The sequence below is a fragment of the Mytilus galloprovincialis genome, chromosome 10 (genome assembly GCF_965363235.1).
Source record: "Mytilus galloprovincialis chromosome 10, xbMytGall1.hap1.1, whole genome shotgun sequence".
In the NCBI taxonomy this organism is placed as follows: Eukaryota; Metazoa; Mollusca; class Bivalvia; order Mytilida; family Mytilidae; genus Mytilus; species Mytilus galloprovincialis.
In genome coordinates, this window is record NC_134847.1 from 71,227,379 (window position 1) to 71,247,101 (window position 19,723).

General features: G+C 35.1%; 38 non-coding genes across 38 annotated transcripts; 13 read left to right on the forward strand and 25 right to left on the reverse strand.

Moving 5' to 3' along the window:
* The first annotated feature begins 433 nt into the window (after positions 1–433).
* Trnam-cau (transfer RNA methionine (anticodon CAU)) lies at positions 434–505 on the forward strand. Its single transcript has one exon. It is a non-coding gene; the product is annotated as a tRNA-Met (tRNA).
* A 513-nt stretch (positions 506–1,018) lies between these two features.
* Trnak-uuu (transfer RNA lysine (anticodon UUU)) lies at positions 1,019–1,091 on the reverse strand. The gene has a single exon. It is a non-coding gene; the product is annotated as a tRNA-Lys (tRNA).
* Positions 1,092–1,457: 366 nt separating this feature from the next.
* Trnak-uuu (transfer RNA lysine (anticodon UUU)) lies at positions 1,458–1,530 on the reverse strand. The gene has a single exon. It is a non-coding gene; the product is annotated as a tRNA-Lys (tRNA).
* A 439-nt stretch (positions 1,531–1,969) lies between these two features.
* On the forward strand, positions 1,970–2,041 carry Trnam-cau (transfer RNA methionine (anticodon CAU)). Its single transcript has one exon. It is a non-coding gene; the product is annotated as a tRNA-Met (tRNA).
* A 508-nt stretch (positions 2,042–2,549) lies between these two features.
* Positions 2,550–2,622, reverse strand: Trnak-uuu (transfer RNA lysine (anticodon UUU)). Its single transcript has one exon. It is a non-coding gene; the product is annotated as a tRNA-Lys (tRNA).
* Positions 2,623–2,988: 366 nt separating this feature from the next.
* Trnak-uuu (transfer RNA lysine (anticodon UUU)) lies at positions 2,989–3,061 on the reverse strand. Its single transcript has one exon. It is a non-coding gene; the product is annotated as a tRNA-Lys (tRNA).
* A 439-nt stretch (positions 3,062–3,500) lies between these two features.
* Trnam-cau (transfer RNA methionine (anticodon CAU)) lies at positions 3,501–3,572 on the forward strand. The gene has a single exon. It is a non-coding gene; the product is annotated as a tRNA-Met (tRNA).
* Positions 3,573–4,080: 508 nt separating this feature from the next.
* On the reverse strand, positions 4,081–4,153 carry Trnak-uuu (transfer RNA lysine (anticodon UUU)). Its single transcript has one exon. It is a non-coding gene; the product is annotated as a tRNA-Lys (tRNA).
* Positions 4,154–4,519: 366 nt separating this feature from the next.
* Positions 4,520–4,592, reverse strand: Trnak-uuu (transfer RNA lysine (anticodon UUU)). Its single transcript has one exon. It is a non-coding gene; the product is annotated as a tRNA-Lys (tRNA).
* A 439-nt stretch (positions 4,593–5,031) lies between these two features.
* Trnam-cau (transfer RNA methionine (anticodon CAU)) lies at positions 5,032–5,103 on the forward strand. Its single transcript has one exon. It is a non-coding gene; the product is annotated as a tRNA-Met (tRNA).
* Positions 5,104–5,611: 508 nt separating this feature from the next.
* Trnak-uuu (transfer RNA lysine (anticodon UUU)) lies at positions 5,612–5,684 on the reverse strand. Its single transcript has one exon. It is a non-coding gene; the product is annotated as a tRNA-Lys (tRNA).
* Positions 5,685–6,050: 366 nt separating this feature from the next.
* Positions 6,051–6,123, reverse strand: Trnak-uuu (transfer RNA lysine (anticodon UUU)). Its single transcript has one exon. It is a non-coding gene; the product is annotated as a tRNA-Lys (tRNA).
* A 439-nt stretch (positions 6,124–6,562) lies between these two features.
* Trnam-cau (transfer RNA methionine (anticodon CAU)) lies at positions 6,563–6,634 on the forward strand. Its single transcript has one exon. It is a non-coding gene; the product is annotated as a tRNA-Met (tRNA).
* A 508-nt stretch (positions 6,635–7,142) lies between these two features.
* Positions 7,143–7,215, reverse strand: Trnak-uuu (transfer RNA lysine (anticodon UUU)). The gene has a single exon. It is a non-coding gene; the product is annotated as a tRNA-Lys (tRNA).
* Positions 7,216–7,581: 366 nt separating this feature from the next.
* Trnak-uuu (transfer RNA lysine (anticodon UUU)) lies at positions 7,582–7,654 on the reverse strand. The gene has a single exon. It is a non-coding gene; the product is annotated as a tRNA-Lys (tRNA).
* A 439-nt stretch (positions 7,655–8,093) lies between these two features.
* On the forward strand, positions 8,094–8,165 carry Trnam-cau (transfer RNA methionine (anticodon CAU)). Its single transcript has one exon. It is a non-coding gene; the product is annotated as a tRNA-Met (tRNA).
* Positions 8,166–8,673: 508 nt separating this feature from the next.
* Trnak-uuu (transfer RNA lysine (anticodon UUU)) lies at positions 8,674–8,746 on the reverse strand. Its single transcript has one exon. It is a non-coding gene; the product is annotated as a tRNA-Lys (tRNA).
* A 366-nt stretch (positions 8,747–9,112) lies between these two features.
* Trnak-uuu (transfer RNA lysine (anticodon UUU)) lies at positions 9,113–9,185 on the reverse strand. Its single transcript has one exon. It is a non-coding gene; the product is annotated as a tRNA-Lys (tRNA).
* Positions 9,186–9,624: 439 nt separating this feature from the next.
* Trnam-cau (transfer RNA methionine (anticodon CAU)) lies at positions 9,625–9,696 on the forward strand. Its single transcript has one exon. It is a non-coding gene; the product is annotated as a tRNA-Met (tRNA).
* Positions 9,697–10,204: 508 nt separating this feature from the next.
* Positions 10,205–10,277, reverse strand: Trnak-uuu (transfer RNA lysine (anticodon UUU)). Its single transcript has one exon. It is a non-coding gene; the product is annotated as a tRNA-Lys (tRNA).
* Positions 10,278–10,643: 366 nt separating this feature from the next.
* On the reverse strand, positions 10,644–10,716 carry Trnak-uuu (transfer RNA lysine (anticodon UUU)). Its single transcript has one exon. It is a non-coding gene; the product is annotated as a tRNA-Lys (tRNA).
* Positions 10,717–11,155: 439 nt separating this feature from the next.
* On the forward strand, positions 11,156–11,227 carry Trnam-cau (transfer RNA methionine (anticodon CAU)). The gene has a single exon. It is a non-coding gene; the product is annotated as a tRNA-Met (tRNA).
* A 508-nt stretch (positions 11,228–11,735) lies between these two features.
* Trnak-uuu (transfer RNA lysine (anticodon UUU)) lies at positions 11,736–11,808 on the reverse strand. The gene has a single exon. It is a non-coding gene; the product is annotated as a tRNA-Lys (tRNA).
* Positions 11,809–12,174: 366 nt separating this feature from the next.
* Trnak-uuu (transfer RNA lysine (anticodon UUU)) lies at positions 12,175–12,247 on the reverse strand. The gene has a single exon. It is a non-coding gene; the product is annotated as a tRNA-Lys (tRNA).
* Positions 12,248–12,686: 439 nt separating this feature from the next.
* On the forward strand, positions 12,687–12,758 carry Trnam-cau (transfer RNA methionine (anticodon CAU)). The gene has a single exon. It is a non-coding gene; the product is annotated as a tRNA-Met (tRNA).
* A 508-nt stretch (positions 12,759–13,266) lies between these two features.
* Positions 13,267–13,339, reverse strand: Trnak-uuu (transfer RNA lysine (anticodon UUU)). The gene has a single exon. It is a non-coding gene; the product is annotated as a tRNA-Lys (tRNA).
* A 366-nt stretch (positions 13,340–13,705) lies between these two features.
* On the reverse strand, positions 13,706–13,778 carry Trnak-uuu (transfer RNA lysine (anticodon UUU)). Its single transcript has one exon. It is a non-coding gene; the product is annotated as a tRNA-Lys (tRNA).
* A 439-nt stretch (positions 13,779–14,217) lies between these two features.
* Trnam-cau (transfer RNA methionine (anticodon CAU)) lies at positions 14,218–14,289 on the forward strand. The gene has a single exon. It is a non-coding gene; the product is annotated as a tRNA-Met (tRNA).
* Positions 14,290–14,797: 508 nt separating this feature from the next.
* Positions 14,798–14,870, reverse strand: Trnak-uuu (transfer RNA lysine (anticodon UUU)). Its single transcript has one exon. It is a non-coding gene; the product is annotated as a tRNA-Lys (tRNA).
* Positions 14,871–15,236: 366 nt separating this feature from the next.
* Trnak-uuu (transfer RNA lysine (anticodon UUU)) lies at positions 15,237–15,309 on the reverse strand. The gene has a single exon. It is a non-coding gene; the product is annotated as a tRNA-Lys (tRNA).
* A 439-nt stretch (positions 15,310–15,748) lies between these two features.
* On the forward strand, positions 15,749–15,820 carry Trnam-cau (transfer RNA methionine (anticodon CAU)). The gene has a single exon. It is a non-coding gene; the product is annotated as a tRNA-Met (tRNA).
* A 508-nt stretch (positions 15,821–16,328) lies between these two features.
* On the reverse strand, positions 16,329–16,401 carry Trnak-uuu (transfer RNA lysine (anticodon UUU)). The gene has a single exon. It is a non-coding gene; the product is annotated as a tRNA-Lys (tRNA).
* A 366-nt stretch (positions 16,402–16,767) lies between these two features.
* On the reverse strand, positions 16,768–16,840 carry Trnak-uuu (transfer RNA lysine (anticodon UUU)). Its single transcript has one exon. It is a non-coding gene; the product is annotated as a tRNA-Lys (tRNA).
* A 439-nt stretch (positions 16,841–17,279) lies between these two features.
* On the forward strand, positions 17,280–17,351 carry Trnam-cau (transfer RNA methionine (anticodon CAU)). The gene has a single exon. It is a non-coding gene; the product is annotated as a tRNA-Met (tRNA).
* Positions 17,352–17,859: 508 nt separating this feature from the next.
* On the reverse strand, positions 17,860–17,932 carry Trnak-uuu (transfer RNA lysine (anticodon UUU)). Its single transcript has one exon. It is a non-coding gene; the product is annotated as a tRNA-Lys (tRNA).
* Positions 17,933–18,298: 366 nt separating this feature from the next.
* Trnak-uuu (transfer RNA lysine (anticodon UUU)) lies at positions 18,299–18,371 on the reverse strand. The gene has a single exon. It is a non-coding gene; the product is annotated as a tRNA-Lys (tRNA).
* Positions 18,372–18,810: 439 nt separating this feature from the next.
* On the forward strand, positions 18,811–18,882 carry Trnam-cau (transfer RNA methionine (anticodon CAU)). The gene has a single exon. It is a non-coding gene; the product is annotated as a tRNA-Met (tRNA).
* A 508-nt stretch (positions 18,883–19,390) lies between these two features.
* Trnak-uuu (transfer RNA lysine (anticodon UUU)) lies at positions 19,391–19,463 on the reverse strand. Its single transcript has one exon. It is a non-coding gene; the product is annotated as a tRNA-Lys (tRNA).
* Positions 19,464–19,723: the final 260 nt, after the last annotated feature.

The following is a 19,723-nucleotide window of genomic DNA, read 5'->3' on the forward strand; positions in this document are numbered from 1 at the left end:
TATTGACTGGAAAACAATATAGTTTATACCTTTCATTTAGCATATAAATAATGTACGGTACAACTTCGTTAACAGAGTCAATCCAAATTTATATAGAAATTTTAAGACAGAGCAACTTAATTAGAACTGTTCTGCTCTCCACTTGCTTTATGCTATAGACTTCTTATCACTTATACTAAGTTTTCACTATATGTACACAAGGAAATCCCTTAATTGCTATTATTATTCTGGGAAACGTACGTAAGTTTGCCTAGCCGGAAACAAAGAACACTAAATCAAACTTCTCTTGGTTAAAATTTGCAGATCAAGTACTTAACATTCGTGAAAAAAAAAGTCTTGAAGATTTTGGTTTTTAGCGGGGATATCGTTTTCTGATGCAATGCTTGTGATTGGTTGCACTCTATATAGTTAAAAGTCATAACTGTATCTCATGAGCAGAGTGGCGCAGTGGAAGCGTGCTGGGCCCATAACCCAGAGGTCCGTGGATCGAAACCACGCTCTGCTAATAATTTTTTCTCATTGACGAAAATCTTTTTTGAGGTGACTGTCAGAAAATGATGACAAACGATAATAAAGTCAAAATAAAGTTGATTGAAAAACTCTATCCAGAAAAATCAACTAATTCAGTATGAAAAATTTCATACGTATGTCATTAAAGTTGGTGAAATCCCTCAACATGCTCAATGTGTAAACGTTTGAATCCTCAAAATACTCATTTATGCAACTATAAGATATATGTGCTACTCATTAATATAATCAACAAAAGTTTAAACAAACCAGATAACGAATCATGCATACCTATTCGAACGTTCGAAAATCAATCCTCATATTGATGATATATCAGTCCACATATTATATTAACATGATTAACCAAAATTTCGTCACGGAAAGAGGCGGCGGAGATCATGCTGTCGTTTTCTTTGACGTTTTTCATGTTTTGCAAATAAAACTTGTTTTCGAATCTATCCATAACAAGAACACAGAGTACTAAAACAATAAAGTTTGCAAAAAATACAGCCGCCCACGTAGGGACTCGAACCCTAGACCCTCAGATTAAAAGTCTGATGCTCTACCGACTGAGCTACGCAGGCTACATAGAGAACTCTCTCAAATTTTGCACATTTATAATTAACAGTTTCTCTCAAAACTTTTTGTTATACCACATAATAGTTGTTATAAAAGACCAGATTTATTTTACAAGTCTACCTAAGACGATTCTATTGTTTTATTTGACCCGTTTGCATCGAAATTAAAAGAAAATCAAAACTTATGATCGATGCTTTTCTATATAAATACCATGCAGCTGTGTCCATCGTCAGCTGCTACTAAAATTGCAATCAGACGACATTTTAGAGTCGTTCAAACTTAGGTATAGGAACCACACATATAACATGTATAAACAAATGATGTCTAGAGCAGAAATGATCAATCCACCTCAAAGGAGCAAAAATTACAATCGCCCACGTAGGGACTCGAACCCTAGACCCTCAGATTAAAAGTCTGATGCTCTACCGACTGAGCTACGCAGGCTGACGATATTGACTGGAAAACAATATAGTTTATACCTTTCATTTAGCATATAAATAATGTACGGTACAACTTCGTTAACAGAGTCAATCCAAATTTATATAGAAATTTTAAGACAGAGCAACTTAATTAGAACTGTTCTGCTCTCCACTTGCTTTATGCTATAGACTTCTTATCACTTATACTAAGTTTTCACTATATGTACACAAGGAAATCCCTTAATTGCTATTATTATTCTGGGAAACGTACGTAAGTTTGCCTAGCCGGAAACAAAGAACACTAAATCAAACTTCTCTTGGTTAAAATTTGCAGATCAAGTACTTAACATTCGTGAAAAAAAAAGTCTTGAAGATTTTGGTTTTTAGCGGGGATATCGTTTTCTGATGCAATGCTTGTGATTGGTTGCACTCTATATAGTTAAAAGTCATAACTGTATCTCATGAGCAGAGTGGCGCAGTGGAAGCGTGCTGGGCCCATAACCCAGAGGTCCGTGGATCGAAACCACGCTCTGCTAATAATTTTTTCTCATTGACGAAAATCTTTTTTGAGGTGACTGTCAGAAAATGATGACAAACGATAATAAAGTCAAAATAAAGTTGATTGAAAAACTCTATCCAGAAAAATCAACTAATTCAGTATGAAAAATTTCATACGTATGTCATTAAAGTTGGTGAAATCCCTCAACATGCTCAATGTGTAAACGTTTGAATCCTCAAAATACTCATTTATGCAACTATAAGATATATGTGCTACTCATTAATCAACAAAAGTTTAAACAAACCAGATAACGAATCATGCATACCTATTCGAACGTTCGAAAATCAATCCTCATATTGATGATATATCAGTCCACATATTATATTAACATGATTAACCAAAATTTCGTCACGGAAAGAGGCGGCGGAGATCATGCTGTCGTTTTCTTTGACGTTTTTCATGTTTTGCAAATAAAACTTGTTTTCGAATCTATCCATAACAAGAACACAGAGTACTAAAACAATAAAGTTTGCAAAAAATACAGCCGCCCACGTAGGGACTCGAACCCTAGACCCTCAGATTAAAAGTCTGATGCTCTACCGACTGAGCTACGCAGGCTACATAGAGAACTCTCTCAAATTTTGCACATTTATAATTAACAGTTTCTCTCAAAACTTTTTGTTATACCACATAATAGTTGTTATAAAAGACCAGATTTATTTTACAAGTCTACCTAAGACGATTCTATTGTTTTATTTGACCCGTTTGCATCGAAATTAAAAGAAAATCAAAACTTATGATCGATGCTTTTCTATATAAATACCATGCAGCTGTGTCCATCGTCAGCTGCTACTAAAATTGCAATCAGACGACATTTTAGAGTCGTTCAAACTTAGGTATAGGAACCACACATATAACATGTATAAACAAATGATGTCTAGAGCAGAAATGATCAATCCACCTCAAAGGAGCAAAAATTACAATCGCCCACGTAGGGACTCGAACCCTAGACCCTCAGATTAAAAGTCTGATGCTCTACCGACTGAGCTACGCAGGCTGACGATATTGACTGGAAAACAATATAGTTTATACCTTTCATTTAGCATATAAATAATGTACGGTACAACTTCGTTAACAGAGTCAATCCAAATTTATATAGAAATTTTAAGACAGAGCAACTTAATTAGAACTGTTCTGCTCTCCACTTGCTTTATGCTATAGACTTCTTATCACTTATACTAAGTTTTCACTATATGTACACAAGGAAATCCCTTAATTGCTATTATTATTCTGGGAAACGTACGTAAGTTTGCCTAGCCGGAAACAAAGAACACTAAATCAAACTTCTCTTGGTTAAAATTTGCAGATCAAGTACTTAACATTCGTGAAAAAAAAAGTCTTGAAGATTTTGGTTTTTAGCGGGGATATCGTTTTCTGATGCAATGCTTGTGATTGGTTGCACTCTATATAGTTAAAAGTCATAACTGTATCTCATGAGCAGAGTGGCGCAGTGGAAGCGTGCTGGGCCCATAACCCAGAGGTCCGTGGATCGAAACCACGCTCTGCTAATAATTTTTTCTCATTGACGAAAATCTTTTTTGAGGTGACTGTCAGAAAATGATGACAAACGATAATAAAGTCAAAATAAAGTTGATTGAAAAACTCTATCCAGAAAAATCAACTAATTCAGTATGAAAAATTTCATACGTATGTCATTAAAGTTGGTGAAATCCCTCAACATGCTCAATGTGTAAACGTTTGAATCCTCAAAATACTCATTTATGCAACTATAAGATATATGTGCTACTCATTAATCAACAAAAGTTTAAACAAACCAGATAACGAATCATGCATACCTATTCGAACGTTCGAAAATCAATCCTCATATTGATGATATATCAGTCCACATATTATATTAACATGATTAACCAAAATTTCGTCACGGAAAGAGGCGGCGGAGATCATGCTGTCGTTTTCTTTGACGTTTTTCATGTTTTGCAAATAAAACTTGTTTTCGAATCTATCCATAACAAGAACACAGAGTACTAAAACAATAAAGTTTGCAAAAAATACAGCCGCCCACGTAGGGACTCGAACCCTAGACCCTCAGATTAAAAGTCTGATGCTCTACCGACTGAGCTACGCAGGCTACATAGAGAACTCTCTCAAATTTTGCACATTTATAATTAACAGTTTCTCTCAAAACTTTTTGTTATACCACATAATAGTTGTTATAAAAGACCAGATTTATTTTACAAGTCTACCTAAGACGATTCTATTGTTTTATTTGACCCGTTTGCATCGAAATTAAAAGAAAATCAAAACTTATGATCGATGCTTTTCTATATAAATACCATGCAGCTGTGTCCATCGTCAGCTGCTACTAAAATTGCAATCAGACGACATTTTAGAGTCGTTCAAACTTAGGTATAGGAACCACACATATAACATGTATAAACAAATGATGTCTAGAGCAGAAATGATCAATCCACCTCAAAGGAGCAAAAATTACAATCGCCCACGTAGGGACTCGAACCCTAGACCCTCAGATTAAAAGTCTGATGCTCTACCGACTGAGCTACGCAGGCTGACGATATTGACTGGAAAACAATATAGTTTATACCTTTCATTTAGCATATAAATAATGTACGGTACAACTTCGTTAACAGAGTCAATCCAAATTTATATAGAAATTTTAAGACAGAGCAACTTAATTAGAACTGTTCTGCTCTCCACTTGCTTTATGCTATAGACTTCTTATCACTTATACTAAGTTTTCACTATATGTACACAAGGAAATCCCTTAATTGCTATTATTATTCTGGGAAACGTACGTAAGTTTGCCTAGCCGGAAACAAAGAACACTAAATCAAACTTCTCTTGGTTAAAATTTGCAGATCAAGTACTTAACATTCGTGAAAAAAAAAGTCTTGAAGATTTTGGTTTTTAGCGGGGATATCGTTTTCTGATGCAATGCTTGTGATTGGTTGCACTCTATATAGTTAAAAGTCATAACTGTATCTCATGAGCAGAGTGGCGCAGTGGAAGCGTGCTGGGCCCATAACCCAGAGGTCCGTGGATCGAAACCACGCTCTGCTAATAATTTTTTCTCATTGACGAAAATCTTTTTTGAGGTGACTGTCAGAAAATGATGACAAACGATAATAAAGTCAAAATAAAGTTGATTGAAAAACTCTATCCAGAAAAATCAACTAATTCAGTATGAAAAATTTCATACGTATGTCATTAAAGTTGGTGAAATCCCTCAACATGCTCAATGTGTAAACGTTTGAATCCTCAAAATACTCATTTATGCAACTATAAGATATATGTGCTACTCATTAATCAACAAAAGTTTAAACAAACCAGATAACGAATCATGCATACCTATTCGAACGTTCGAAAATCAATCCTCATATTGATGATATATCAGTCCACATATTATATTAACATGATTAACCAAAATTTCGTCACGGAAAGAGGCGGCGGAGATCATGCTGTCGTTTTCTTTGACGTTTTTCATGTTTTGCAAATAAAACTTGTTTTCGAATCTATCCATAACAAGAACACAGAGTACTAAAACAATAAAGTTTGCAAAAAATACAGCCGCCCACGTAGGGACTCGAACCCTAGACCCTCAGATTAAAAGTCTGATGCTCTACCGACTGAGCTACGCAGGCTACATAGAGAACTCTCTCAAATTTTGCACATTTATAATTAACAGTTTCTCTCAAAACTTTTTGTTATACCACATAATAGTTGTTATAAAAGACCAGATTTATTTTACAAGTCTACCTAAGACGATTCTATTGTTTTATTTGACCCGTTTGCATCGAAATTAAAAGAAAATCAAAACTTATGATCGATGCTTTTCTATATAAATACCATGCAGCTGTGTCCATCGTCAGCTGCTACTAAAATTGCAATCAGACGACATTTTAGAGTCGTTCAAACTTAGGTATAGGAACCACACATATAACATGTATAAACAAATGATGTCTAGAGCAGAAATGATCAATCCACCTCAAAGGAGCAAAAATTACAATCGCCCACGTAGGGACTCGAACCCTAGACCCTCAGATTAAAAGTCTGATGCTCTACCGACTGAGCTACGCAGGCTGACGATATTGACTGGAAAACAATATAGTTTATACCTTTCATTTAGCATATAAATAATGTACGGTACAACTTCGTTAACAGAGTCAATCCAAATTTATATAGAAATTTTAAGACAGAGCAACTTAATTAGAACTGTTCTGCTCTCCACTTGCTTTATGCTATAGACTTCTTATCACTTATACTAAGTTTTCACTATATGTACACAAGGAAATCCCTTAATTGCTATTATTATTCTGGGAAACGTACGTAAGTTTGCCTAGCCGGAAACAAAGAACACTAAATCAAACTTCTCTTGGTTAAAATTTGCAGATCAAGTACTTAACATTCGTGAAAAAAAAAGTCTTGAAGATTTTGGTTTTTAGCGGGGATATCGTTTTCTGATGCAATGCTTGTGATTGGTTGCACTCTATATAGTTAAAAGTCATAACTGTATCTCATGAGCAGAGTGGCGCAGTGGAAGCGTGCTGGGCCCATAACCCAGAGGTCCGTGGATCGAAACCACGCTCTGCTAATAATTTTTTCTCATTGACGAAAATCTTTTTTGAGGTGACTGTCAGAAAATGATGACAAACGATAATAAAGTCAAAATAAAGTTGATTGAAAAACTCTATCCAGAAAAATCAACTAATTCAGTATGAAAAATTTCATACGTATGTCATTAAAGTTGGTGAAATCCCTCAACATGCTCAATGTGTAAACGTTTGAATCCTCAAAATACTCATTTATGCAACTATAAGATATATGTGCTACTCATTAATCAACAAAAGTTTAAACAAACCAGATAACGAATCATGCATACCTATTCGAACGTTCGAAAATCAATCCTCATATTGATGATATATCAGTCCACATATTATATTAACATGATTAACCAAAATTTCGTCACGGAAAGAGGCGGCGGAGATCATGCTGTCGTTTTCTTTGACGTTTTTCATGTTTTGCAAATAAAACTTGTTTTCGAATCTATCCATAACAAGAACACAGAGTACTAAAACAATAAAGTTTGCAAAAAATACAGCCGCCCACGTAGGGACTCGAACCCTAGACCCTCAGATTAAAAGTCTGATGCTCTACCGACTGAGCTACGCAGGCTACATAGAGAACTCTCTCAAATTTTGCACATTTATAATTAACAGTTTCTCTCAAAACTTTTTGTTATACCACATAATAGTTGTTATAAAAGACCAGATTTATTTTACAAGTCTACCTAAGACGATTCTATTGTTTTATTTGACCCGTTTGCATCGAAATTAAAAGAAAATCAAAACTTATGATCGATGCTTTTCTATATAAATACCATGCAGCTGTGTCCATCGTCAGCTGCTACTAAAATTGCAATCAGACGACATTTTAGAGTCGTTCAAACTTAGGTATAGGAACCACACATATAACATGTATAAACAAATGATGTCTAGAGCAGAAATGATCAATCCACCTCAAAGGAGCAAAAATTACAATCGCCCACGTAGGGACTCGAACCCTAGACCCTCAGATTAAAAGTCTGATGCTCTACCGACTGAGCTACGCAGGCTGACGATATTGACTGGAAAACAATATAGTTTATACCTTTCATTTAGCATATAAATAATGTACGGTACAACTTCGTTAACAGAGTCAATCCAAATTTATATAGAAATTTTAAGACAGAGCAACTTAATTAGAACTGTTCTGCTCTCCACTTGCTTTATGCTATAGACTTCTTATCACTTATACTAAGTTTTCACTATATGTACACAAGGAAATCCCTTAATTGCTATTATTATTCTGGGAAACGTACGTAAGTTTGCCTAGCCGGAAACAAAGAACACTAAATCAAACTTCTCTTGGTTAAAATTTGCAGATCAAGTACTTAACATTCGTGAAAAAAAAAGTCTTGAAGATTTTGGTTTTTAGCGGGGATATCGTTTTCTGATGCAATGCTTGTGATTGGTTGCACTCTATATAGTTAAAAGTCATAACTGTATCTCATGAGCAGAGTGGCGCAGTGGAAGCGTGCTGGGCCCATAACCCAGAGGTCCGTGGATCGAAACCACGCTCTGCTAATAATTTTTTCTCATTGACGAAAATCTTTTTTGAGGTGACTGTCAGAAAATGATGACAAACGATAATAAAGTCAAAATAAAGTTGATTGAAAAACTCTATCCAGAAAAATCAACTAATTCAGTATGAAAAATTTCATACGTATGTCATTAAAGTTGGTGAAATCCCTCAACATGCTCAATGTGTAAACGTTTGAATCCTCAAAATACTCATTTATGCAACTATAAGATATATGTGCTACTCATTAATCAACAAAAGTTTAAACAAACCAGATAACGAATCATGCATACCTATTCGAACGTTCGAAAATCAATCCTCATATTGATGATATATCAGTCCACATATTATATTAACATGATTAACCAAAATTTCGTCACGGAAAGAGGCGGCGGAGATCATGCTGTCGTTTTCTTTGACGTTTTTCATGTTTTGCAAATAAAACTTGTTTTCGAATCTATCCATAACAAGAACACAGAGTACTAAAACAATAAAGTTTGCAAAAAATACAGCCGCCCACGTAGGGACTCGAACCCTAGACCCTCAGATTAAAAGTCTGATGCTCTACCGACTGAGCTACGCAGGCTACATAGAGAACTCTCTCAAATTTTGCACATTTATAATTAACAGTTTCTCTCAAAACTTTTTGTTATACCACATAATAGTTGTTATAAAAGACCAGATTTATTTTACAAGTCTACCTAAGACGATTCTATTGTTTTATTTGACCCGTTTGCATCGAAATTAAAAGAAAATCAAAACTTATGATCGATGCTTTTCTATATAAATACCATGCAGCTGTGTCCATCGTCAGCTGCTACTAAAATTGCAATCAGACGACATTTTAGAGTCGTTCAAACTTAGGTATAGGAACCACACATATAACATGTATAAACAAATGATGTCTAGAGCAGAAATGATCAATCCACCTCAAAGGAGCAAAAATTACAATCGCCCACGTAGGGACTCGAACCCTAGACCCTCAGATTAAAAGTCTGATGCTCTACCGACTGAGCTACGCAGGCTGACGATATTGACTGGAAAACAATATAGTTTATACCTTTCATTTAGCATATAAATAATGTACGGTACAACTTCGTTAACAGAGTCAATCCAAATTTATATAGAAATTTTAAGACAGAGCAACTTAATTAGAACTGTTCTGCTCTCCACTTGCTTTATGCTATAGACTTCTTATCACTTATACTAAGTTTTCACTATATGTACACAAGGAAATCCCTTAATTGCTATTATTATTCTGGGAAACGTACGTAAGTTTGCCTAGCCGGAAACAAAGAACACTAAATCAAACTTCTCTTGGTTAAAATTTGCAGATCAAGTACTTAACATTCGTGAAAAAAAAAGTCTTGAAGATTTTGGTTTTTAGCGGGGATATCGTTTTCTGATGCAATGCTTGTGATTGGTTGCACTCTATATAGTTAAAAGTCATAACTGTATCTCATGAGCAGAGTGGCGCAGTGGAAGCGTGCTGGGCCCATAACCCAGAGGTCCGTGGATCGAAACCACGCTCTGCTAATAATTTTTTCTCATTGACGAAAATCTTTTTTGAGGTGACTGTCAGAAAATGATGACAAACGATAATAAAGTCAAAATAAAGTTGATTGAAAAACTCTATCCAGAAAAATCAACTAATTCAGTATGAAAAATTTCATACGTATGTCATTAAAGTTGGTGAAATCCCTCAACATGCTCAATGTGTAAACGTTTGAATCCTCAAAATACTCATTTATGCAACTATAAGATATATGTGCTACTCATTAATCAACAAAAGTTTAAACAAACCAGATAACGAATCATGCATACCTATTCGAACGTTCGAAAATCAATCCTCATATTGATGATATATCAGTCCACATATTATATTAACATGATTAACCAAAATTTCGTCACGGAAAGAGGCGGCGGAGATCATGCTGTCGTTTTCTTTGACGTTTTTCATGTTTTGCAAATAAAACTTGTTTTCGAATCTATCCATAACAAGAACACAGAGTACTAAAACAATAAAGTTTGCAAAAAATACAGCCGCCCACGTAGGGACTCGAACCCTAGACCCTCAGATTAAAAGTCTGATGCTCTACCGACTGAGCTACGCAGGCTACATAGAGAACTCTCTCAAATTTTGCACATTTATAATTAACAGTTTCTCTCAAAACTTTTTGTTATACCACATAATAGTTGTTATAAAAGACCAGATTTATTTTACAAGTCTACCTAAGACGATTCTATTGTTTTATTTGACCCGTTTGCATCGAAATTAAAAGAAAATCAAAACTTATGATCGATGCTTTTCTATATAAATACCATGCAGCTGTGTCCATCGTCAGCTGCTACTAAAATTGCAATCAGACGACATTTTAGAGTCGTTCAAACTTAGGTATAGGAACCACACATATAACATGTATAAACAAATGATGTCTAGAGCAGAAATGATCAATCCACCTCAAAGGAGCAAAAATTACAATCGTCCACGTAGGGACTCGAACCCTAGACCCTCAGATTAAAAGTCTGATGCTCTACCGACTGAGCTACGCAGGCTGACGATATTGACTGGAAAACAATATAGTTTATACCTTTCATTTAGCATATAAATAATGTACGGTACAACTTCGTTAACAGAGTCAATCCAAATTTATATAGAAATTTTAAGACAGAGCAACTTAATTAGAACTGTTCTGCTCTCCACTTGCTTTATGCTATAGACTTCTTATCACTTATACTAAGTTTTCACTATATGTACACAAGGAAATCCCTTAATTGCTATTATTATTCTGGGAAACGTACGTAAGTTTGCCTAGCCGGAAACAAAGAACACTAAATCAAACTTCTCTTGGTTAAAATTTGCAGATCAAGTACTTAACATTCGTGAAAAAAAAAGTCTTGAAGATTTTGGTTTTTAGCGGGGATATCGTTTTCTGATGCAATGCTTGTGATTGGTTGCACTCTATATAGTTAAAAGTCATAACTGTATCTCATGAGCAGAGTGGCGCAGTGGAAGCGTGCTGGGCCCATAACCCAGAGGTCCGTGGATCGAAACCACGCTCTGCTAATAATTTTTTCTCATTGACGAAAATCTTTTTTGAGGTGACTGTCAGAAAATGATGACAAACGATAATAAAGTCAAAATAAAGTTGATTGAAAAACTCTATCCAGAAAAATCAACTAATTCAGTATGAAAAATTTCATACGTATGTCATTAAAGTTGGTGAAATCCCTCAACATGCTCAATGTGTAAACGTTTGAATCCTCAAAATACTCATTTATGCAACTATAAGATATATGTGCTACTCATTAATCAACAAAAGTTTAAACAAACCAGATAACGAATCATGCATACCTATTCGAACGTTCGAAAATCAATCCTCATATTGATGATATATCAGTCCACATATTATATTAACATGATTAACCAAAATTTCGTCACGGAAAGAGGCGGCGGAGATCATGCTGTCGTTTTCTTTGACGTTTTTCATGTTTTGCAAATAAAACTTGTTTTCGAATCTATCCATAACAAGAACACAGAGTACTAAAACAATAAAGTTTGCAAAAAATACAGCCGCCCACGTAGGGACTCGAACCCTAGACCCTCAGATTAAAAGTCTGATGCTCTACCGACTGAGCTACGCAGGCTACATAGAGAACTCTCTCAAATTTTGCACATTTATAATTAACAGTTTCTCTCAAAACTTTTTGTTATACCACATAATAGTTGTTATAAAAGACCAGATTTATTTTACAAGTCTACCTAAGACGATTCTATTGTTTTATTTGACCCGTTTGCATCGAAATTAAAAGAAAATCAAAACTTATGATCGATGCTTTTCTATATAAATACCATGCAGCTGTGTCCATCGTCAGCTGCTACTAAAATTGCAATCAGACGACATTTTAGAGTCGTTCAAACTTAGGTATAGGAACCACACATATAACATGTATAAACAAATGATGTCTAGAGCAGAAATGATCAATCCACCTCAAAGGAGCAAAAATTACAATCGCCCACGTAGGGACTCGAACCCTAGACCCTCAGATTAAAAGTCTGATGCTCTACCGACTGAGCTACGCAGGCTGACGATATTGACTGGAAAACAATATAGTTTATACCTTTCATTTAGCATATAAATAATGTACGGTACAACTTCGTTAACAGAGTCAATCCAAATTTATATAGAAATTTTAAGACAGAGCAACTTAATTAGAACTGTTCTGCTCTCCACTTGCTTTATGCTATAGACTTCTTATCACTTATACTAAGTTTTCACTATATGTACACAAGGAAATCCCTTAATTGCTATTATTATTCTGGGAAACGTACGTAAGTTTGCCTAGCCGGAAACAAAGAACACTAAATCAAACTTCTCTTGGTTAAAATTTGCAGATCAAGTACTTAACATTCGTGAAAAAAAAAGTCTTGAAGATTTTGGTTTTTAGCGGGGATATCGTTTTCTGATGCAATGCTTGTGATTGGTTGCACTCTATATAGTTAAAAGTCATAACTGTATCTCATGAGCAGAGTGGCGCAGTGGAAGCGTGCTGGGCCCATAACCCAGAGGTCCGTGGATCGAAACCACGCTCTGCTAATAATTTTTTCTCATTGACGAAAATCTTTTTTGAGGTGACTGTCAGAAAATGATGACAAACGATAATAAAGTCAAAATAAAGTTGATTGAAAAACTCTATCCAGAAAAATCAACTAATTCAGTATGAAAAATTTCATACGTATGTCATTAAAGTTGGTGAAATCCCTCAACATGCTCAATGTGTAAACGTTTGAATCCTCAAAATACTCATTTATGCAACTATAAGATATATGTGCTACTCATTAATCAACAAAAGTTTAAACAAACCAGATAACGAATCATGCATACCTATTCGAACGTTCGAAAATCAATCCTCATATTGATGATATATCAGTCCACATATTATATTAACATGATTAACCAAAATTTCGTCACGGAAAGAGGCGGCGGAGATCATGCTGTCGTTTTCTTTGACGTTTTTCATGTTTTGCAAATAAAACTTGTTTTCGAATCTATCCATAACAAGAACACAGAGTACTAAAACAATAAAGTTTGCAAAAAATACAGCCGCCCACGTAGGGACTCGAACCCTAGACCCTCAGATTAAAAGTCTGATGCTCTACCGACTGAGCTACGCAGGCTACATAGAGAACTCTCTCAAATTTTGCACATTTATAATTAACAGTTTCTCTCAAAACTTTTTGTTATACCACATAATAGTTGTTATAAAAGACCAGATTTATTTTACAAGTCTACCTAAGACGATTCTATTGTTTTATTTGACCCGTTTGCATCGAAATTAAAAGAAAATCAAAACTTATGATCGATGCTTTTCTATATAAATACCATGCAGCTGTGTCCATCGTCAGCTGCTACTAAAATTGCAATCAGACGACATTTTAGAGTCGTTCAAACTTAGGTATAGGAACCACACATATAACATGTATAAACAAATGATGTCTAGAGCAGAAATGATCAATCCACCTCAAAGGAGCAAAAATTACAATCGCCCACGTAGGGACTCGAACCCTAGACCCTCAGATTAAAAGTCTGATGCTCTACCGACTGAGCTACGCAGGCTGACGATATTGACTGGAAAACAATATAGTTTATACCTTTCATTTAGCATATAAATAATGTACGGTACAACTTCGTTAACAGAGTCAATCCAAATTTATATAGAAATTTTAAGACAGAGCAACTTAATTAGAACTGTTCTGCTCTCCACTTGCTTTATGCTATAGACTTCTTATCACTTATACTAAGTTTTCACTATATGTACACAAGGAAATCCCTTAATTGCTATTATTATTCTGGGAAACGTACGTAAGTTTGCCTAGCCGGAAACAAAGAACACTAAATCAAACTTCTCTTGGTTAAAATTTGCAGATCAAGTACTTAACATTCGTGAAAAAAAAAGTCTTGAAGATTTTGGTTTTTAGCGGGGATATCGTTTTCTGATGCAATGCTTGTGATTGGTTGCACTCTATATAGTTAAAAGTCATAACTGTATCTCATGAGCAGAGTGGCGCAGTGGAAGCGTGCTGGGCCCATAACCCAGAGGTCCGTGGATCGAAACCACGCTCTGCTAATAATTTTTTCTCATTGACGAAAATCTTTTTTGAGGTGACTGTCAGAAAATGATGACAAACGATAATAAAGTCAAAATAAAGTTGATTGAAAAACTCTATCCAGAAAAATTGACTAATTCAGTATGAAAAATTTCATACGTATGTCATTAAAGTTGGTGAAATCCCTCAACATGCTCAATGTGTAAACGTTTGAATCCTCAAAATACTCATTTATGCAACTATAAGATATATGTGCTACTCATTAATCAACAAAAGTTTAAACAAACCAGATAACGAATCATGCATACCTATTCGAACGTTCGAAAATCAATCCTCATATTGATGATATATCAGTCCACATATTATATTAACATGATTAACCAAAATTTCGTCACGGAAAGAGGCGGCGGAGATCATGCTGTCGTTTTCTTTGACGTTTTTCATGTTTTGCAAATAAAACTTGTTTTCGAATCTATCCATAACAAGAACACAGAGTACTAAAACAATAAAGTTTGCAAAAAATACAGCCGCCCACGTAGGGACTCGAACCCTAGACCCTCAGATTAAAAGTCTGATGCTCTACCGACTGAGCTACGCAGGCTACATAGAGAACTCTCTCAAATTTTGCACATTTATAATTAACAGTTTCTCTCAAAACTTTTTGTTATACCACATAATAGTTGTTATAAAAGACCAGATTTATTTTACAAGTCTACCTAAGACGATTCTATTGTTTTATTTGACCCGTTTGCATCGAAATTAAAAGAAAATCAAAACTTATGATCGATGCTTTTCTATATAAATACCATGCAGCTGTGTCCATCGTCAGCTGCTACTAAAATTGCAATCAGACGACATTTTAGAGTCGTTCAAACTTAGGTATAGGAACCACACATATAACATGTATAAACAAATGATGTCTAGAGCAGAAATGATCAATCCACCTCAAAGGAGCAAAAATTACAATCGCCCACGTAGGGACTCGAACCCTAGACCCTCAGATTAAAAGTCTGATGCTCTACCGACTGAGCTACGCAGGCTGACGATATTGACTGGAAAACAATATAGTTTATACCTTTCATTTAGCATATAAATAATGTACGGTACAACTTCGTTAACAGAGTCAATCCAAATTTATATAGAAATTTTAAGACAGAGCAACTTAATTAGAACTGTTCTGCTCTCCACTTGCTTTATGCTATAGACTTCTTATCACTTATACTAAGTTTTCACTATATGTACACAAGGAAATCCCTTAATTGCTATTATTATTCTGGGAAACGTACGTAAGTTTGCCTAGCCGGAAACAAAGAACACTAAATCAAACTTCTCTTGGTTAAAATTTGCAGATCAAGTACTTAACATTCGTGAAAAAAAAAGTCTTGAAGATTTTGGTTTTTAGCGGGGATATCGTTTTCTGATGCAATGCTTGTGATTGGTTGCACTCTATATAGTTAAAAGTCATAACTGTATCTCATGAGCAGAGTGGCGCAGTGGAAGCGTGCTGGGCCCATAACCCAGAGGTCCGTGGATCGAAACCACGCTCTGCTAATAATTTTTTCTCATTGACGAAAATCTTTTTTGAGGTGACTGTCAGAAAATGATGACAAACGATAATAAAGTCAAAATAAAGTTGATTGAAAAACTCTATCCAGAAAAATCGACTAATTCAGTATGAAAAATTTCATACGTATGTCATTAAAGTTGGTGAAATCCCTCAACATGCTCAATGTGTAAACGTTTGAATCCTCAAAATACTCATTTATGCAACTATAAGATATATGTGCTACTCATTAATCAACAAAAGTTTAAACAAACCAGATAACGAATCATGCATACCTATTCGAACGTTCGAAAATCAATCCTCATATTGATGATATATCAGTCCACATATTATATTAACATGATTAACCAAAATTTCGTCACGGAAAGAGGCGGCGGAGATCATGCTGTCGTTTTCTTTGACGTTTTTCATGTTTTGCAAATAAAACTTGTTTTCGAATCTATCCATAACAAGAACACAGAGTACTAAAACAATAAAGTTTGCAAAAAATACAGCCGCCCACGTAGGGACTCGAACCCTAGACCCTCAGATTAAAAGTCTGATGCTCTACCGACTGAGCTACGCAGGCTACATAGAGAACTCTCTCAAATTTTGCACATTTATAATTAACAGTTTCTCTCAAAACTTTTTGTTATACCACATAATAGTTGTTATAAAAGACCAGATTTATTTTACAAGTCTACCTAAGACGATTCTATTGTTTTATTTGACCCGTTTGCATCGAAATTAAAAGAAAATCAAAACTTATGATCGATGCTTTTCTATATAAATACCATGCAGCTGTGTCCATCGTCAGCTGCTACTAAAATTGCAATCAGACGACATTTTAGAGTCGTTCAAACTTAGGTATAGGAACCACACATATAACATGTATAAACAAATGATGTCTAGAGCAGAAATGATCAATCCACCTCAAAGGAGCAAAAATTACAATCGCCCACGTAGGGACTCGAACCCTAGACCCTCAGATTAAAAGTCTGATGCTCTACCGACTGAGCTACGCAGGCTGACGATATTGACTGGAAAACAATATAGTTTATACCTTTCATTTAGCATATAAATAATGTACGGTACAACTTCGTTAACAGAGTCAATCCAAATTTATATAGAAATTTTAAGACAGAGCAACTTAATTAGAACTGTTCTGCTCTCCACTTGCTTTATGCTATAGACTTCTTATCACTTATACTAAGTTTTCACTATATGTACACAAGGAAATCCCTTAATTGCTATTATTATTCTGGGAAACGTACGTAAGTTTGCCTAGCCGGAAACAAAGAACACTAAATCAAACTTCTCTTGGTTAAAATTTGCAGATCAAGTACTTAACATTCGTGAAAAAAAAAGTCTTGAAGATTTTGGTTTTTAGCGGGGATATCGTTTTCTGATGCAATGCTTGTGATTGGTTGCACTCTATATAGTTAAAAGTCATAACTGTATCTCATGAGCAGAGTGGCGCAGTGGAAGCGTGCTGGGCCCATAACCCAGAGGTCCGTGGATCGAAACCACGCTCTGCTAATAATTTTTTCTCATTGACGAAAATCTTTTTTGAGGTGACTGTCAGAAAATGATGACAAACGATAATAAAGTCAAAATAAAGTTGATTGAAAAACTCTATCCAGAAAAATTGACTAATTCAGTATGAAAAATTTCATACGTATGTCATTAAAGTTGGTGAAATCCCTCAACATGCTCAATGTGTAAACGTTTGAATCCTCAAAATACTCATTTATGCAACTATAAGATATATGTGCTACTCATTAATCAACAAAAGTTTAAACAAACCAGATAACGAATCATGCATACCTATTCGAACGTTCGAAAATCAATCCTCATATTGATGATATATCAGTCCACATATTATATTAACATGATTAACCAAAATTTCGTCACGGAAAGAGGCGGCGGAGATCATGCTGTCGTTTTCTTTGACGTTTTTCATGTTTTGCAAATAAAACTTGTTTTCGAATCTATCCATAACAAGAACACAGAGTACTAAAACAATAAAGTTTGCAAAAAATACAGCCGCCCACGTAGGGACTCGAACCCTAGACCCTCAGATTAAAAGTCTGATGCTCTACCGACTGAGCTACGCAGGCTACATAGAGAACTCTCTCAAATTTTGCACATTTATAATTAACAGTTTCTCTCAAAACTTTTTGTTATACCACATAATAGTTGTTATAAAAGACCAGATTTATTTTACAAGTCTACCTAAGACGATTCTATTGTTTTATTTGACCCGTTTGCATCGAAATTAAAAGAAAATCAAAACTTATGATCGATGCTTTTCTATATAAATACCATGCAGCTGTGTCCATCGTCAGCTGCTACTAAAATTGCAATCAGACGACATTTTAGAGTCGTTCAAACTTAGGTATAGGAACCACACATATAACATGTATAAACAAATGATGTCTAGAGCAGAAATGATCAATCCACCTCAAAGGAGCAAAAATTACAATCGCCCACGTAGGGACTCGAACCCTAGACCCTCAGATTAAAAGTCTGATGCTCTACCGACTGAGCTACGCAGGCTGACGATATTGACTGGAAAACAATATAGTTTATACCTTTCATTTAGCATATAAATAATGTACGGTACAACTTCGTTAACAGAGTCAATCCAAATTTATATAGAAATTTTAAGACAGAGCAACTTAATTAGAACTGTTCTGCTCTCCACTTGCTTTATGCTATAGACTTCTTATCACTTATACTAAGTTTTCACTATATGTACACAAGGAAATCCCTTAATTGCTATTATTATTCTGGGAAACGTACGTAAGTTTGCCTAGCCGGAAACAAAGAACACTAAATCAAACTTCTCTTGGTTAAAATTTGCAGATCAAGTACTTAACATTCGTGAAAAAAAAAGTCTTGAAGATTTTGGTTTTTAGCGGGGATATCGTTTTCTGATGCAATGCTTGTGATTGGTTGCACTCTATATAGTTAAAAGTCATAACTGTATCTCATGAGCAGAGTGGCGCAGTGGAAGCGTGCTGGGCCCATAACCCAGAGGTCCGTGGATCGAAACCACGCTCTGCTAATAATTTTTTCTCATTGACGAAAATCTTTTTTGAGGTGACTGTCAGAAAATGATGACAAACGATAATAAAGTCAAAATAAAGTTGATTGAAAAACTCTATCCAGAAAAATCAACTAATTCAGTATGAAAAATTTCATACGTATGTCATTAAAGTTGGTGAAATCCCTCAACATGCTCAATGTGTAAACGTTTGAATCCTCAAAATACTCATTTATGCAACTATAAGATATATGTGCTACTCATTAATCAACAAAAGTTTAAACAAACCAGATAACGAATCATGCATACCTATTCGAACGTTCGAAAATCAATCCTCATATTGATGATATATCAGTCCACATATTATATTAACATGATTAACCAAAATTTCGTCACGGAAAGAGGCGGCGGAGATCATGCTGTCGTTTTCTTTGACGTTTTTCATGTTTTGCAAATAAAACTTGTTTTCGAATCTATCCATAACAAGAACACAGAGTACTAAAACAATAAAGTTTGCAAAAAATACAGCCGCCCACGTAGGGACTCGAACCCTAGACCCTCAGATTAAAAGTCTGATGCTCTACCGACTGAGCTACGCAGGCTACATAGAGAACTCTCTCAAATTTTGCACATTTATAATTAACAGTTTCTCTCAAAACTTTTTGTTATACCACATAATAGTTGTTATAAAAGACCAGATTTATTTTACAAGTCTACCTAAGACGATTCTATTGTTTTATTTGACCCGTTTGCATCGAAATTAAAAGAAAATCAAAACTTATGATCGATGCTTTTCTATATAAATACCATGCAGCTGTGTCCATCGTCAGCTGCTACTAAAATTGCAATCAGACGACATTTT